Below are 18,783 nucleotides of genomic sequence, written 5' to 3'. Positions count from 1 at the left end.
AAGTGCATTCCAGTTTCAGCATCACTCTTGCCAACCAACGCTATCAGAATAAGAAATCCCTTTTTGAAGCAAAAACCTGTAAGGACCTTCCCAAGGATGAATATCAGGAGGCCACGGGAGAGCTAAGAATGACCCACAAAGCCACTCTGAAGCTAATGAGGAAACCCCACCCGGAGACTCCTTGGCTAGGATGGGGAAAGCAGAGAGAGTGGCCACTGCTGACTTAGCACAGGAGTTGAGTTTCCCAGGAGGAGCCGGACCCTGGAGTGGACAGAAGATGTGGAGGAAGTGGCTTGGAAGGCAACATGTTCTAATTCATGACCCGGCAGGTGCCTGCCATTCACGAGCTGCCTCAGGGAGCTCACTGCCACCTGCCTGCCCCAGCTCTGCCCCAGGTCCCCATTCACACCTTGGTGATTTATCATCCTTTCTCCTTTTAAGATTATTTATTGTAATAATCAAAATTAGAGAGTGAAAGAGAGAGATCTTTCATCTGCTAGTCTACTCCCCAGATGTCCAGAACCAGGAGGGCTGGACTAGGCTGAAGCCAGGAGCCAGGAGCTCCATCTGGGGCCCCTAAGCACTTGGATCATCTTTTGCTGCTTTCCCATGGGCATTGGCAGGGAACTAGATCAAAAGTGGAACGGCCACAACATAAACAGGTGCCCATATGGGATTCTGGCATGTCAAGTAGAAGCTTTATGGACGAAGCCACAGTCCAACCCCACACTCCACCTTTGAAGGAAAGGAAAGATGTACGTATTAAACTGAAAGAGTGACAGAAAGGAAAGAAGAGAGGGAAGGCTCCCCCATCTGCTGGTTCACTCCCCTTACGTTTGTAGGGTTAAGGCTAGGGGAGGTTGGAGCCAGGGACTCCATCCAGGTCTCCCATGTGGGTGCAGAAACCCCAGTCTTGGGCCATCTTCAGCTGCCTTCCCAGGCACATTAGCAGGAAGATGGACCAGATGTAGAATAGCCAGGACTCAGATTAGCACTGCAGTATGGGATGCCAGCATTGCGAATGGTGGCTTAACCTGCAGTGCCATAATGCTGGCCCCATCCTTGTCACTCAAGGTCTTGCCATCAACCCCAGCACTCTAATACCCCTCTGCACAGCACATTCAACACACTCATGCTAGCCCCAGGCCTAACTCTGTAATCACCTAGAGCTGCTCATTGTTCTCCATTCCCAGCCTTCTAGAACCCTGTCCTTTAACCAAATTTGATTTCATGTTTTAATAATTTTTTTTTATCTGAAAGAGAAGCTAAGAAAAAAAAGGAGATAGAGAAAGAGAGAAAGAAATCTTCCATGTGATGATGTGTGATACATTCCCCGAATGCCTACAGGAGCCAGAGTTGGTCCACGCTGGAGCCCAGAGCCCAGAACTCTATCCAAGACCCCACAGGACTGGCAAGGAGCCACACTGGAGCCATCACTGCTGCCTCCCAGGCTCATACACCAGCAAGAAGCCGAATGCAGGCAGCATGGCGACTCAAGCCAAAGCATCACACCAAGGGACGTAGCTGCCCCACGCAGCATCTCTGACTGAGTACCGACTGCCCACCCCCAACCCTACATTTTTGTCTTAAAGATTTCTATAAGTATTTGTTTAAAGACAGCATGATCAAGAGAGTAAGAGAGAGAGAGTAGAAGAGAGCTATGATTCTTCCTTCTTCATCTGTTTCCAGCACCCAGCCCAGACACTGGCAGCAACTGGTCCACGGCCCCACACCTTGACACTGTGACTCCATCTGGTATTCTGTATCAGCTGACTGCAGGTTTGTGGCTGATGTGGGTGATGGCCCATCCAGGCTGGCAAACACAAAATTCAGGTTGGGGTCACCTCTGGCAAGATTACTTTGGGAATTCCCCTCCCGCAACTGGATCATGGGATTCAGCACTCCAGCTATGGTGAAAATCATGGGAGTTGTGGTCTGACTGTGGAGTGCATGTGTCAGAACGGGGCCTCCTCAGTTAATGAAGCCTGTGCAGTGGATGGCATGTCCAGATGCGCATGGCGGACATGACGGATCACTGAGGCCTGCAGAGCACACCTAGATCCATGGATGCCAGAACAAACTGGACTATACTGCCCAAGCTTTGACAGCAAGAATCTGGGTGAGTACCCCCAGGTCAGGAAGCTCCCGCTGGGCCTCTACTTGGTTCTGAACTTGGAAGAGGCCATCTTATCCTCTGCCTGCCCCTGGTGACCCACATAACAGGTGGCCTGCTAAGAGTCAGACGCCCCATGGTGATTTCTTACTCAATCCAATAGGGGCAGTGTGTTTGTGAGTGTGCCTACACCCATTTTTGTCTTGAGCTCCTTTGGGAGACAGAGGGGCTCCTCCAGGCAAAGCTGTCTTCACCTGAAAGTCCCCAGGATCGTATCCTTCAGACTTCTGCTTTGGGAAGGACACACCTATCAGAAGCAAATCATTGGCAGCAGAGTGAGGAATCTGAGAGCGGCAACCTCACACCAGTGGTGATTGAAGCCCAAGTCCCAGGAAGAGCCTTAAGAGGAGCTGGTGGTGATAACCAGCATGGGCCCGTCCCCAGAGCGCCCTCTCTGGCCACACAGGACATTACCGACATGCAATGGCCACCTGGTCACCTACAGCTGGCATCTGCCAGGAAGCAGGGTCAGGAGACAGACATGACATAGCGCCTGCAGGGCTGGGACAGAAGACAATGACTTGCACACAGCCCCTCACTTCCTGTCAAGTTCCTTCCTCTCACCTTCCTCCCTTTCCTGGCCTGACGGTTTGTAACAACAGGTCCGTGGACAAAGCCCTGTCCCAGAATCACAGCAGACCTGGCGTGCATGCAGATTCCTAGGCCTCATCTCATCTAGGTCAAACCAGCAACTTGGTGAATGAGGCCACGGAATCTGCATTTAAACATCGTTCTGCCCGCTGAAGTTGAGAACCAAGGAAAAATAATCTGCTCTCCATTCTTGCAGTCTACACATGTCTGGAATCCATGGACCCTGTCCATCTGGCCACCATACCTCTCATCCCCTTGTCTTCAGCGCCACGAAGCACAGGGGCACTCAATGCCAAGGACGTGGGCAAAGATCACCATGGACATGGGTCTCCAGTGCCGAATATGAGCTGACTCTTTCTTGCAAGCCTTTTACTGATGCCCCTGTCTGTCACTTGCTTCCCAGAGACTCTGGATGAGTCGCTCAAGCCACAAAATTCAGCCAAAGTTGCTGAGTCGATAGCTCCAATCTGACTTAAGGTTTATCTGTGTCTATTCAAGGCCACTGTCTGCTTAACAGGTATCCTAGAGCAAACCTGTGGCCATGAAGATCCCAATCAATGCTGACCAGGAGCAACAAATAATAAAGATGTTTGCAATCTCCTGGCCTCCCAGGGATGGCACGTGAAGCAGGCATGACCGTGACCACGCAGTTTGCTAAGCTCTGAGGAGACTCTCAGAAATGTTCCTGTGTCCACAGGGTTGGTGTGGGTTGTTCTCCTGAGGCTGTGAGAGGCAGCTGTTTGCTCTGCTCAGAATCAAGGATGAGAGAGAGAAAAAAAAAAAAAAAAAGGAGAGCAGAAGAAGGAGGAGGAGGGGGCAGGAGAGAAGAAATGGAGCAAGATGCAAGAAGGACCTCAGGTGCATGATGCAACATGAATCAGGCTACCGTGTGGACCTGCAGTTTCCAGGGACAGATCCTTCTCTGGGCCCACAAGACTCTGGAGGGCAAAAGATGGCATGAAATACAAGGCAACTACAGAAAATTCCCAAAACGGAACTAAAGGGTTATTTTATTTTGTTGCAAGACAAGTTGTATGCTATGCACACACAGCTCTTGGGTTTATAAGTGGTTCCCACACGTGGCGTCGACTCCTTGTTAGGACACTGAGGTGGTATGGCCTCTTTCCCACCCACCATGTCAGCCACAGACCAGCCGATAGTCCTCCCCTCCCCCTACCATGCTCACTGGCCAGGCACCTGACCCAGGGTGCTATTTTAGCAAGAAACTGAAAATAAGAAGAGCTCAGGCCTCAGACCATGCTGACGGCCTGATGGAAGCAATAGCCTGGCTGAGGTTCACCGCCCTGCATGGTATTCTGGGTTCACTGTGTTCAAATTTATTTTGAGACCAGCAGGGGCTGAACCACAGTTTCCTTCCTGCCTTCTGCTTGGTCAGCATGAAGGATCTGCTGCCACAGGCACACCGCGCTCCACCCCACTCCACCCCTGCCTGGGGGCTCTCCCTCTCCAGCCCCGAGCCTGATTAAAATGCAAAGTTGACCCAGCATCCCATGAACACTTTCCTTAGCTCCTTGTCCCTTCTCTGCTCCCTGCCTAGTGTGTACCAGCCAGCAGGTCTCACTGCAAGGTGCACGCCTCACCAGCACCTTACCACGAGGGGGAGCCAGAGAGCAGCAAGGGCCAAAAGTTCCCAGCAGCAGCAAGATGCCCTGGCATGCACTTGTGGCTGGCCCCTTCAGCCCAGAGAAGATCTTCAGGCACAAACTCTGTGTCTCAGAGTGCCTTGGTGAGCTCCCATTCTGTTCTGTATTGAGAATGGATGGAAAACCAAACAATTAATTTAGAAAGCAGCACACAAGAAACTAAACATTATTTATGTCTCTAATTATCTCATTCTGGTGGGTATTTTAGTCCCTGTCTGGTCAGGACATTAATTATCTTCATAACTACAGCAAAAGTTAAATAATAAGCACCCAAGGCTACCGCACGATTGTAATGTGCAAGCCTAAATGAACTTATAAATTTTATTAATGGATGCTCTATACAACTCCATATATTATAAATCAAACACAAAACCTATTTCTATCATTTTTAAGGTGTGGTGAAAAAGCTTTCACATTATGGAGGATAATTTTTATGAAGTTTAAAACTCTCCCCCCCCTCCCATTTTTTCCAGCAAGGAGACTGTTACGAGGATAATTTAATCTAGTTTGTCATGAGGCACCCCAGCTTGTTAAGTAAGTTAATAAATGACTGTGCATTAATCAAAGTGACAAAGCTATGAAGAGCTGGGGATGGGAGACAATTCTAGTGATAGTATTAATTAGTATTTAATTAGAAACTTAGGGCTCATAAATAAAAAAAAATCGTGGAAGACACATTTATGCAAATTGCTTGGAGCCTGCCATGGAGCTGGCTTTGCTTTAAAGAAACAGGAATTTTTTTCTTCCTCCTAGCATACTGTACACAGCAGCACCATGACCATATGACGTGGCTTAAAGCAGCTCTTCTTTTGTTTCCAATTTGTTGCAATTATGGGCCTGCATATTCAACTCATTCTCTGAACTGCCTTGAATGAAGTATAGAGTTTCCACAATTTCTTTCTGGAAGAAATGTTTTAAAGACATACAAGAAATATTTGGGGATTTTTTTTTCCTTTTTGTTTAACTTCTAGTGACTATGGATTCTATTTGGTACCCAAAGGATACCTCCTTCTTTAACCCCAGTATGCTCTAACTACGTCTTGTTGGGTGCTGTGTTCCTAAAGACTGCTGCCTCCACAGCCGTCATTTCTATGATAATTGCCACACTCTTCCCTTGTCCCTCAATAGCATGGTTTGATAAATAGGCAATTTCTGATGGCCCCGCAAGGGTAAGAACCATTTGGTGAGAAGCGCCACCGCCTTCCTGAGGTATACGTCCCCTCTCTTCAGACTTGATTATTTGTTGCATTTATTCCAGAAAGGTTATCCCCAGTAAAACCGCTTCTTTTCTATTCAACAGTCTATCTTTGTCATGGTCCATTTATGTGTGAGCATGATGGACTGAAGCCCGCATTATCCACAGCTGACAAGTGTCAGAGCGACAGTTCAATCAGCCGTGCCTGGAGACGATGCCGTAGGCCCCGTGTTTGAAGCAGGACAATAAAGCAGCCAACACAATCAGAGCTAACTGATCCATCCCTGGATGTTAAGGGGATTTTGCCTAATAACACAGTGCAAGGTGGTGGGTTGCTTTTTTTTTTTTTTCTCCCCTCTCCAAACATATTAGCCCTTAAACAGTGACTTGACCCTTAAGAAAATCTGTGACTGACATGAAGACATCTAAGTCGTACGGTGGTTGGTTTATCCCCAGCCTCCTGGGGCTGCTGCTTCGTGCCAACTGGTTTTTTGTCAAAGTCAGAGGTATAATGTATTCAGCATCTGATCATTTCTTAGCCAGCTATTTCAATGGGATTTTAAGTCAGGCATCCTGATGTTGACACTGGGATCATCTTCCCGTCCTTTTTGTTTTACATTTGTGGGACCGATCATTTGCATCAGCTAATAAAATTAAATCTCTGAGACGTAGATCGGAGCAGGCTACTGCCTTCAGCGGTGCCCAAGCCCCTCTGGCAGCCGAGTCAGCAGAGCTGTGGGCTGTGTCTCTCGGTGTTAGATCCCTAGAACACAGTTGATCATGCACACACAAGCTTCCAAATCACAACTGCCTTGGCCTGGGTAACTCCCGAATTTGAACCTTTTTGAAAGCAGTTTACGACAAATCCCAATGATCAAGAACAGAGCCCAAGTCGATAATATGCTAATGACCCACAGCCGCCCCTCTGCCCCCCTTGCTCCTCTCCAGCCTTCAAACTACTCGCCACAGACAAGCACTGGCATGGGAGGGTGTTCACCCCTTTGGAACAGTCAGAACACTAAGTGCCTTTAGTGGGAAGCTGGCCAGAGACCCCCTGGAATTGTCATCAAATGACACCGCAGAGAACATCAAATCCAACATCTGTACCTCGTGGACGAGGTTCAGAGGTGTTTTGTGACTTCCAAGGTCATGAGCACATAGGCCGCAGTGGCAGCACGAAGTGAACAACAACAACAAAATCCTCTGTTTTGTGACCTTTCGTCTGGCTCCACGAGGCAGGGCCAGGTTAGTACAGGCGGCCTGATAAAAAGCAGAAGCCAGAAATCAGATTGTGAGCTAAAGCGCCTGGAGCTACAAACCTCACTGATGCCAGACAGTTCTGGATGCTCTAAGAAGTGTGTTCACTGGGTGGTGGTCATTCCCAGTCTACACTGCTAGATCTCATGTCAAGCCGCTTTACCCACATTTTCTGCCTGGCTCTGGCCACTCAGTTCTGGCTTCCAAGTGGGGTCAGCAGCCTCCCCTCCTCCCACACTGCCTGGTCTAGCACCTCTCAATAGCCTGGCTCCCTCGGGCACTTCAGCCTCCATGAAGGGGCTCTAACCATTGTGTCCCCAATTGCTCTTTCCTTTGCTTGGCTCACAGCCCCGGGCTAACAGCTGGGATTTTGTTGCCAATTTCTGGGGTCTCTATATCTCTTGTGAAGCCACTTAGTCCTGTGGGACTTCCGATTTTAACCTCTCTCTAAAGACGTATTTACTTATTTGAAAGGCAGAGTTACAGAAAAAGAGCCACAGACCCCAAGAGATTTTCCCCAGATAGCTGTAACAGCCAGAACTGAGTCACATGGAAGGCAGGAGTTTTTTCCAGGTCTCCAATGCAGGTGCAAGGGCCCAAGCACTTTGATCACCACTTCCCCTAGTACACTAGCAGGGGGCAGGATCAGAAAGTAGAGCAGCCAGGACTTGAACCAGTGTCCATCTAGGATGCCAGCATGGCAGGCAGCAGTTTCACCCATTACAGTACAGAATCAGCTCCTGAAGGTATCCATTCTTTGGTCTCCATCAGGGTCTTCCCAGGTAACTGCCATTGACTGCTGGCTTCCTGACTGGGATGTGAAACTATTTGGATTCTTATGTCTGGTTCAGTATTTCCTCATGTATTTTGGAATCCCATCAGCAATCTGAAGAGTGCTACAGTTTAGCTTCCCAGAAACACACACAGAGTTTCACATTCAGCTGCAGTTATTGCCTCCTCCATACCAATGCTCTAGGGCACCACTGTATTTGTGGTATACAAACATTCCTATGTCACCCGATTGTTCCATTCAATTGCCTCACCTTCCTCTTTGGAAGAGAAACCCCTTGTGGTGCCACACACCTACCAAAGGCACAATCCCACCCTCGGTATGGCAGGGCAGGCTGCCTCTGGCCAAGTCCAGCTGACAATGGTATCAGCACGGAAGCTGAAGGAGGCAAAAGGTAGAGGCCAGCCAAGGATCCCCAGCAGCAGACAGCCAGGTCAGGGCTGCAAGGTCAGAAGGAAGAACTGAGACTGCTGGGGTGGCAAAGCAGGGCAGGAGTCCCGGGGATGGAAAAAGCCTGCTCTCTGGTGTGGCCCCGGGAGCGATGTTCAGAGCACAGAATCCAGAGGCTTGGTCAGGCGGGCAGGGTGGGACCTGGTCAGACAGGTGTTGGGATAGGCAGAAGGAGCGTTTGGTGGACCAGAGACTTTAGAAAATATGATTGGCATGTGGACAAAAGCCATGTCTCCTGCCCCCAACCCCCGCCCCCAACACCAGACTTCTGGGGGAGAGATGTTTGCAGAGCAGTGGTAGACACTGGAATTACTAGGTAAAGGGGGAGAGGGATGTTGTTGAAAGGTACAGATGTCTGGGTCCCATCCAGGGATGTGCTGGAGTCAATTCTCACCTTGTTAAAGGTGGCTGTTACATTTTTGGGAATTTTCAAAGCTATTGGTTAAACATATTCATTCTCTAAAAATCAGGTTAAATAAACTTGCGATTAAAAATAAATGAAATAGGGCCTGGCACAGTAGCCTAGTGGCTAAATCCTTATGCCAGGATCCCATATGGGTGCCTGTCCATGTCCTGGCTGCCCTGCTTCCCATCTAGCTCTCTCCTGTGGCCTGGGAAAACAGTAGAGGATGGCCCGAAGCCATGGACCTTACACCCCTGTGAGGGAGACCTGGAAGAAGCTTCTGGCTTCTGACTTTGGATCTGCACAGCTCTGGCCAACACGGTCACTTGGGGAGTGAACCAGCTGATGGAAGATCTTTCTCTCTGTATCTCCTCTCTGTAAATCTGCCTTTCCAATTAAAAAATAAGTAGGCCTTTTTTTTTTAAAGCAACGGTAATAAGCACTGAAAATATATCACCTGGAAATCTTTGTGCATCTCCTGTGCTTTCGAGGTAGCTTGCCGCATGGAGTGGTGGAGGGCCTGCCGAGCCTGATGCCCTGTAATTGTATCTTTCCCTACCTCTGCAATCCAGCAGTCTCACCCACAGTTAGGAAACATTTACACTGAGGAAATGGGCAAAGTCAGCCTGCCACGGTGCTGTCTGGGTCAGAGGTTAGCCAGCTGTAACTCAGCGGCCACATCTAGTCTGTGGTCTGCTTCATGTGACACTCAGGTTTCCCATGGCTTAAAGACTGTTTCTAGGGAGGAGGTAGACGAGACTCTTTGGGATCCTAAAGTCATTCAATATTTATGATCTGGTTCTTTGCTAAAAGATTGCCAACCTTTGGTCTAGACTTACAAAAACGATAGGGAAATTGCTGATAATACAAATTAGACTTAGAGGGGTGTGTGTGTGTGTGTGTGTGTGTGTGTGTAACCATGACATTGCACCTAGCACAGAAAATTGAGGAAACATTGTTTTAGTATGAGCATCTCTGTCCTGATTCCAAAGGAATCATGTTGTTGATGACAAGTGAGGCCTTCACACACACGCTCATTGTCCCACTTCCAGCTTATTTGTGATTATAAATGGAGATACTCCTGGCTCACCAGTGGGATTTGTTCAGGAACCCAGCACTCATTCATAATCTGATTTTGTCCATTTGTGGTTGAATCGCAGCCATAGGTTAACTACGGTCAAAACAATTCCTCAACATTCAGCAAAGCGTCACCTGAAAAGCGACAGGCTGCAGAAACCTTCTCTAATAGACTATCGCTATTGCACTGTGTATTTTATCTTCATAGGTTGTGTATCACACAGACTTGAAGGCAGTAAAACATATAATAACTTGACTTAGCCATATACATGAATGCAATTTCTTCCAGAAAGCTGATTATTAAACCTTGCCAACATTCCACTGACCCCACCCCAGGGGCTCTGGGATATAACCTTGGATCCAGGGATTTGAAACTTCCCTTGGGTTATCCCAGTGTGTAGCCAATAGTGAGAAGCCCTTAGGTTAGGGGGGAGGGCTGTGAGCCTGAGCCAGGGCACCACAAATGAGTGTCAAAAAAGAGGTGTGGTGTCTTTTTAGCCAATGAGACCTCAGCTAGCATTTGCCCGGGACTTGGGCTGGGCTCGCGCTCTGCCAATAAAAGGCTGTAACACAGCCGGTACAGGTCCCATTTCACCTACCTCTCTGCAGCCATCCTTGCAGAGTAGCAGAGAGCCAACAGGCCAAGATGGACAAGCAGAGGATGAAAAAGAGCTGCCAACTCCGGACACAGCACTCACCCCTGATGTCTTACCTCGGGAAATCTTACTTCGTAAGAAAAACAAAATCTCCTGATTGCTTAAGCAGCACCCCACCCACCAGCACACCATTCCCAGCCATTATGCTGTGCTTGCAACCATATGCAGTCCTATTGGACACCCAAGTGCCACCCACAATCCCACAATGACTGTCCCTCTGCAGCTCTGCAGCCCTGCACCTTTGTTCGGTACAGCTCGTAACAGCCAGCTCTAACAAATGAGTAGATCCTGCCCCAGACATTTCATTAAAGATCAGTCAGTTGCAATTGGAATGCCCTTTCCATCTGCAGAAAATCCAGAAAAGGTAAGATTGGGAAAGTGCCAACCCCTGGAATAATCGAAATGTTGAGAGACAAGACTTAGGCAGATGTAGGCTCCTGTGGGTTCACAAGGAATGGATATTTGTAACGGAATTTGGAGGATAGAAAAGCTGTAGGGAGAGATGCTTGCTAAGGGTTTGCCTTCAGCCACAACTTATTTTTTTGAGACAGGAGGAATGTGTGCAAGTGGAACAAAATCTGCGTGGGTACATGGCCCTGGATCAGAATGTAGCGTGCACAGAGCTTAGAAGAGCCAAATCTAGAAGCGCATGAGAAAGGAGTCGGCAACAGTACACTGAACATGGCAGGCCATGCTGGTAATAACTATTACATATACGGTTGCATTCTATTTTTGTATCAGATTAACAGATATATTCTTGGTAATTGTTCTTAATGGAATCACAGAAATGAGAGATGGCAGTGCTTACAGTATGATGGAATGCAGCTCTTTTACCATTGAACATTATAATAAGCCTGCTCAGTCATTACTTACAAACCCTACCGCCACTATGCCAATGAGGCAGACCAAAATGAGGAGATAAACAAAATTGGTTTTCTTGCTAAATGCGAAGCCCAAGTTTTAGGATATTTCACTGAAGTTTTAAACTGATTGTCAATTAGTCAATGAGCTATGGCAGCCTGTGTATTTCTGGGTAATTAGTGTGTGTCTTAGGGGGGTTATTTGGCATGAGGCTGAGGGCAAAGTAATTTGTATCTCCCAGGAAGTGCAATAATTGCCTCAAGCTGAACTGCTTGGAAAGTGTATTAATTCTATTAGGAAACATTTATGTTATTTTCTATGGCATCCTGTATATTCATGAAGTATACTCATAAATTATGAATTATTCATTTCTGACACTTCTCCACATGACCATGACACCACTGGTAACCAAGACAAAGGGCGGGGCTGTTTGTACAATGGAGAACTCATGCGTTATCAGAAAGGATGTGTGGTGGGTTTGGAAATGCATTACCAGGGTATCACGGGGCTCCTTGAAGAAGTCGTCTTGAGAAAGATGAGGCTAAAGGAAGAACCGTTTGTTCCATCCTACCTTTTCAGGAAGTTTTGCTTGGTGTTTGTTGTGCAAGAAGAGACCTGGGAAAGCTGAAAGCTGCTACGATTTTGCCTCCACCTTGGCTTTGGCGTTGCAGGGCTACTTGTTTCCTCAACTCAGGGCACAACAAAAGCCGTCCTTCATTCATTTGTTCAGCAAATATTTACAAAGGAATGCTCACACAGCGTGCCAGGTGTCTGATGCTGTCGTCTAACAAATTACACCAACTCCATGCTTTAAAATGATGTGTGTTCCTGAGCTCACTGCTTGTGTGGATCAGAAAACCCAGAGGTCTCACCCAGGTCCTCTGCCTCACAGACTCTCACAAGACTATAGACACTGCGCCAGCTCAGAGTCTGCGGTCTTACCAAAGGCTTGTCAGGGAAAGAGATCTGCTTTCAAACTTAGCTCGTGAGGGCCCTGGACTGAAAACCTCACTGGATATGGCCAGAGGTCACTTCCCAGTCTCTTGCCACATGAGCTTCCCCACTATGAAAACTTGCCACATCAAAGTATGCAAATCAGAAATACAATAGAAAAAAAAAATGTTCCAGTAAGACCAAGCTCATGATTTGTTGGAAGTTCATTGCACAGGGGCCAGCACAGTGATGTAGCAGACATCAGCATCCCACATGGCCATTGCCTTTAGTCCTGAATGCTCCACTTCTGATCCAGTCCCTGCTAATGGCCTGGGCAGAGGATGGCCCTTAAACTCATGTGGGAGCCCTGCAAGATGCTTATTGCTCCTGGCTCCAGACTAGCCCCACTCTGGCTGTTGTGGTCATTTGGGGAATGAACCAGCAGAAGGAAGACCTCTCTTTCTCCCTTTCTCTATAACTCTGCCTTTTAAGTAACAAAATGTATCAATCTTGCAGAATTTATCTCCCATCACTGTCCCATGGTCTGTTGACTCCAAGTAATTACTGGATTCAGATGACACTCAGGGCGTGGGAATTACACAGTTGGGAAGTTCAGGGTAGAGGTCCTAGGGGCTGGTCGTGGAGTCCTCCTGTCGCAGCCAGTCTCTGCCTCCTGATTTCCTAGTCCATTTGATGTGCTGGATGTGGAGAGGGAACAAATAGCAGGAGAGACCTAATTGAAGCTGATTAGGGGAGGCCTCTGAGCAAGTGACATTTAACTTGATGATTCAATAACAAAGAAGAGTTAGAGAGGTACAGAGTTGAGGAATTGACATGTTTGTGGAACTGGAGCAAGACCTGAGTGACAGGCACAAGAGGGAAGGTAGGATTGGATAGGCGGGCAGGGCTGGATCACGTGGGGCTAAAGGTCAGCAGAGGAAATATAAATTATATTCTGTGTGCCCGTAGGAAGTCTCTGGAGATTTTTAAAGCACAGAGTGACAGGATCCTATCTGCATTTGTGAAAGAGGGCGTTCACTGCTGCTCAGGAGTGAGTTGGTGGCAGAGGTAGCGGTGAGGGGCAGAGGTGATGACAACTCATACAAGGGAGGAGGAGGCAGTGGAGTCGGGGGCTGGGGACACGGGAGGCAAGATTCCAAGTGAGCTGTCAGCCTCTTCGGTGGTGGGAACACAGGTGCTTCATGCTATCACTTGCCTTCCCTTGTGCTACACTTCATCAGATTCAGAAAAACAGCAGAGATCTGCTAGGGAACGAGGCAGACAGAGCAGGTGCTGAGGATAAGGAGAGAGGGAACAGGAGACAGGACAGAGAGTAGTTCTGGGGTACAGGTAGGGCCTGAGGCCCCCCCTGGCCATGTAGCCAAGCTCCTTCCTGCTTCTCATTCCTCTGCTATGAAGAGTTCTGCCTTCCAGGATGATGGAAAGGATGAGGCAGCAGGTGCATACGAATCCTGGAGGATTGCACAGCTCCATCAGTCCCTTTAATCAGCATTCCAGGCTGCTATAGCAACTTCCCTGCCAGTTGGAGCTCCAGCACACAGCCCCACCTCCAACCTCCCCAAATCCCTCCCTGTACCACATTTGTCAGCCTCCTTGCTTGCCTTGGTCCTCCCTGCATGCTCAAGACCTAGAAGTGTTTCTGGCATGCAGTAGGTGCTCCATATTTGCCGAGTACTGTTGAATAAGAGCTTCCTAGGCGGATTGTCTCAGTGTTGCCAAATATCTCAAACACTTCAGTGGCTAGCAGGGCCATAACCACTGCATCCAGCGCCGACCCTACAGCCCCAAGACCCGTCATGTTCCCCTTACACATGAAACAAAAGAAGATGAAGGGAAACAATAAATCTCAGAAAAGTCCTTAAGCAACAGACACTAAAAAAGCAAGCCAATACTCTTGCTTGAATTTCGCCTAATGGGGCGAAAGTATACGCAGTCCTTCCCTGGCGGCACCAGCAGGAATACGAGCTGTGCCTGTTGGAGCCCTGTGCCTCCTGCTCTGGAGCCACCCTGGCTCCAGCTGCGCTCTCAGGGATGGCTGAGGCAGAGACCCTGCACGCATGATCTGTCCAAGGTGCATACAGCGGAACTGGGGAGCTCATGCAACTGCTCAGTGTCTTCCCACTCACCTGTTCCACGGCTGGACGTTCATTCTGACCAGTAGAACTTACGTGTGCCTCACTGCGCTTCTTGGTTCACTCACAGTCCACCTCACACTACTGGCCTATGTATTTTTCATCATTTCTAGCACTAAATCTAGCCCTGTATCATTTTGAAATTGCCACAAATCACACCTCGACGTTTGAGCCACTGAGAGGACACTCCTGTATAAAGCTGCCTTTGAAATGGTCACAGGCAAGGGTATGTGTGTGCATTGGATTTCACAATGTCAATGCTAAACAAAAGTGTCTACATTCATTAAATGCTGCTTAACTTCCTTTAACTCTAAATGTATCCATTGTAAGAAGAAGAAATTGCCCTCGTGTGTCCTTTTCAGCCCTCACTCCTGGCTGTGGTCACAGTCCAGAAACATCTATAGTGTCATCACGGCACTCAGTCAGACCCCAGATCATGAACTTGACCCTGAAGGTGCACAGCACCAACATCTCCAGGTGGTTCCTACACATGTGGATGTCTGAGGTGCTCCTTTCCGGGTCCTACACGCTTGAGCTAGGAAAGAAGTGTCCCTTTAGTATAAATCACCTTTTTATTTCCCCTCTGCACTGCAGTTAAACATTAACTTTTTTAATCATACAAAAAGGTGGGTTATGCCACCAAGGCATTTCACCTTAAGAAAGTAACAGGAGTTGCAGAATAGGTTTCAATGAGAGAGAGTAGCAGATCTGAAGGAGTTGAGAAATGCAGCTCCAGGATCCCTGGAATTCCAGGCTTGCGGGCGAGGAAGCTTAGTGCATCCAAATGGGAACAGAATGTGAGTGAGGGGAGGCATCATGGCAAAGAAATAAAGTCCTTGCTTAAAATGAATGCATCCCATACTGCAGTGCTGATTCAGGCCCTGGCTGCCCAGGTTATAATCCAGCCACCTGGAGGACCGTGGACAATGGCCCCCAGTGCCTGCATTCCTACATGGGACCTTGATCATGTTTTCTGTCTTTGATTTGGCCCAACCTCAGCTGTTGCAGATGTTTGAGGGCTGTCTTAGTAGATGGAATACCTTGACACTCTGTCATTTTGCCTTTCAAATAGAAAAACAAGCACGTCTTGTTTTTATTTTTTATTTTTAAAGAGAGTGACCATCAGAGTCAAATCTGTCTGGACTTGGTGTCGGTGCTTCCAGTACTACCAATCACACTTCTCACCCTGGGAGCATGCGGTTCAGATCTCTACAGTTTAAAAAAGAAAGCCTCCTGCTGTCCCCTGGGGGCAGAGCTGCACTACTTACTTGTTCTGGAAATGCCTGGTGACCCCCTTCCACGTGGCTGACAGAAAGACAAAGCCCTTCTGTGTGGGACTCACAGAGTTCCAGGGACAGCTAAGAGGCTTCCACACAGGTTGGTCAAGTGGCAGGAAGTGGCAAGGTTCTGCCAGAGACACAGTAAGGTGGCACACACAAGAATATGAGAGAGGTAGAAAGTCCTTGAAGACCAGGGAAAGGTTGCCCAAAGCTCACTGAGCCTCCACAAATGCCCGGAGCCCCAGAATTAATCTCCGCGCCTCTCTGCAATCCCTATGCACCTGTTCAGACCTCTCTCTTTAGGGGCAGGTGTTGGGTGCAGCAGCCCAAGACAGCCATATCCCATATTGGAGTGCCTGGGTTCAAGTCTCAGCTCTGCTCTCAATTCCAATTTCCTGCTTATGTGCACCCTGGAAAGCATCAGGGACATCTTGAGTGTTTAAATCCCTGACACCTATGAAGGAGAGCTGGACTGTTTCTGCTTCCCAGTCTGGCCCAGGCTCGGGCATTTAAAGAGTGGAGCAGCAACAGATGGGAATCTTTCTCTCAATCCCTCTCTCTCTCTCTCTCTCTCTCTCTCTCTCTCTCTCTCTCTCTCTCTAAATGCTTCATATGACCTTAGCCACTTACACCACTTAATGCTCCTAAACCTTACTGATCCAGCCCACTTCTCAGACTTTTCGATAAGTTCATATGAATGTCCCAAAGGTGCCTCAAAGTCCGAGTATCAGAAACTAAATGAATTCCTCCCCTCTTGCTCCAGCTGTATTCTCTGATCTCTATGTCAGAGCCCAACACCACCATCATCCTCCCATTTGCTGGGCTGGACACTGGGGCATCCATCACCCTTGACTCTTGCCGTGTTTCAACACCAAGTGAATCAGCCACACCCAGGGCCAGAGTCATTTCACACGCCAAAGTCGACTAACTCCACTGGTCTCCACACATGATTCCCTTGTGGTCCCTAGGATACTGTCCAACTGTGAGGACTCCCTGGCGCTTCACTTCCTCTAGTGTCTACTTCAAGTTCAGCTGGGTTCTGTCAGTCTCAGGAACAAATCTGCTCAACTTACCTTTGCTCCTGCCCTACCAGAAGCTCCAACGGATTCCCCAATAACAAATAGAACCAAAACAACCATTTCAAATGTCAAGTTCTATTTAGGACAAATATGTTACATTCAAAATGGCTGGAAAGCTACTCAAGTACTCTGTGGGACAGTATTCTTCAGGGAGGGACAAGATAAGCTGAAAGACAGAACCAGGTCAAGAAGAATCTCAAGAGACAAATGCGTGCACCTGCTCACACATGCATAGTCCCCAGCAGCTTCGGGGTAAGGGACTGACTTCACTCATTCAAGCCTGGGTACCTGAGAAGATGGAACTCTTCTGACAGAAGCAGATGGGGCTCCCCTGGAGAGGGAGCAGCTTGAGGCGAGAAAGCCACTGAGTAGAAGAAAGAGAAGGCAGAGATCCAAGTCACAGAAGAGGTCAGGGTAACTGAGCGTGCTCCAGCTGCAGGAGCAAGCCCTGGAAGAGGAAATAGGATCCCTCTGCAACACAAGAATGACTCAGAGGGGGCTGAGTCCAGGACAGGAAGAGCATCACACGCAGAAGGAAGAGAAACCACAAGGTGTGAATGATGGTTCAGGCAGTCCACCACGTCTTTGGCCCTGCCTAGGCTGTGTCCTGTCCCTGGGACTCCTCCTGCAGTACAGGGAGTACAGGGAGCCTGTAGATCTGATTCCCTGTTCCAGAAAGGAGATGAACCTAGTGGCAGCTCTGTGTTGCAGGCTTCCCTTTCCCCTGTGTTCACACTCCCACCTGAACATTCCTGGGGCAGCCTCATCATCACATTAAACTTATCACTTCTGTCTCAGGAGCAACTCAACAAGACAAGAAGAGCGAGGAGAGTTCCCTAAGGACCTCCCCAACTGACTGCTCCCCACTCCTGCCACCCTGGGAGTCAATCATGGGCCCCCTCCAAGCCTTCCTGCCTCCCTCACTCCTGCCCCAGCATTCTACTTTCCCAGGCAAGATCTCAACTCCCCCACACCTGCTTTCAGGGCACTGGGATCACGGGAACTATGCTCTTGAGCCAAAATGACTTTGTCTGCGTGCACCTAGTCAAACCAAAGAGCCAGGGACCAGTGTCAGGCCGGACTGACCCTGCCCTTGCCAGCTATAGGGTGCACATCCCCACCTAGTTCCCAGCAGCCCCCCGCCCCCGAAGGCATCACCACTCTCTCCTGACGGTGGGTCTGGGACCTTCGGTGAGATTGCTCTTTCAGGCTAGACAGTTTTGCCCAACAAGAGGTCCCTTGCCAATTTTTTTCTGAACAAAACTGGACTTTGAAGCAAAGCACTTAGCCATGAGATGATATTCAGAGAAAGAGAGAGAGAAATCAAATTGTGTTCAAACAAAATTGACAAATTCCCAACACTGTCTTCCAGAAGGAGGGGAGAGTCTGTGAACAAGCTCTAAGCAAAGGGAAATTATTTCAATCTCTCAATCGATAAACACCTTTTTTGAACGTCTGCAGTAGTTGACTGCAATCTCTCACACTGAAGGAGATGAAAAAAAAGAAATTGCAAATACATCCCTTGCTCTTAGAATTACACTGGAAAGAAGACACTAGCACATAGAAAGTCACATGTCAACAAGGAGGGCAGGAAGGTCATGTGGCTGGGAAATGTCAGTGGCCTTCAACCCTAACACCCAAGAACCTTCGAGGTATGAAGTCACGAAAAATGCACATGCATGGGCTTTATGCACGAGGTCAGGTTGACTGGGTTACTAGTGAGGCCCAGAAGTCTGCATTGAAAATGCGCCTTTCAGTGGCCTGGAAAAGCAGTGCAGGGTGTCACACAGGAGACTCAGAAGAAGCTCTGGCTCCCAGCTTTAGCCTGGCATAGCTCTGCACTTACAGCTATCTGGGGAGTGAATCAGCAGACAGAAGATTCTCATTCATATACTCTCCCTCCCCCATTTGTGTGTAACTGCCTTTCAAATACATAAACAAATATACATTTTTTCCTTAAGTGTGATAACCTAGCCCTAGATTAAAAAAAAAATTGAAGCAGGTGGTCCACACGTCACATTTGATGAGAAGTAGTGCAGGCAGCAGTTCTCTGAGGATGTTGGAGCGCTGGAGATGGGGACGAATGGCCGATGCATCCAGGGAGAGAGCTGCTCTCGTGTTTAGGCATTCACAAACTGATTGGGAATTGTTTCCATTTCTTCCATGCATGGCTGAGTGTGTGGAACCAGGAACACCAGGAGACACAACAACCGAGTCTAGA

This window comes from Ochotona curzoniae, unplaced genomic scaffold (assembly GCF_017591425.1).
Source record: "Ochotona curzoniae isolate NIBS_2020 unplaced genomic scaffold, NIBS_Ocur_1.0 contig_2754, whole genome shotgun sequence".
Lineage (NCBI taxonomy): Eukaryota > Metazoa > Chordata > Mammalia > Lagomorpha > Ochotonidae > Ochotona > Ochotona curzoniae.
Note: the sequence above shows the minus strand (reverse complement) of the source record.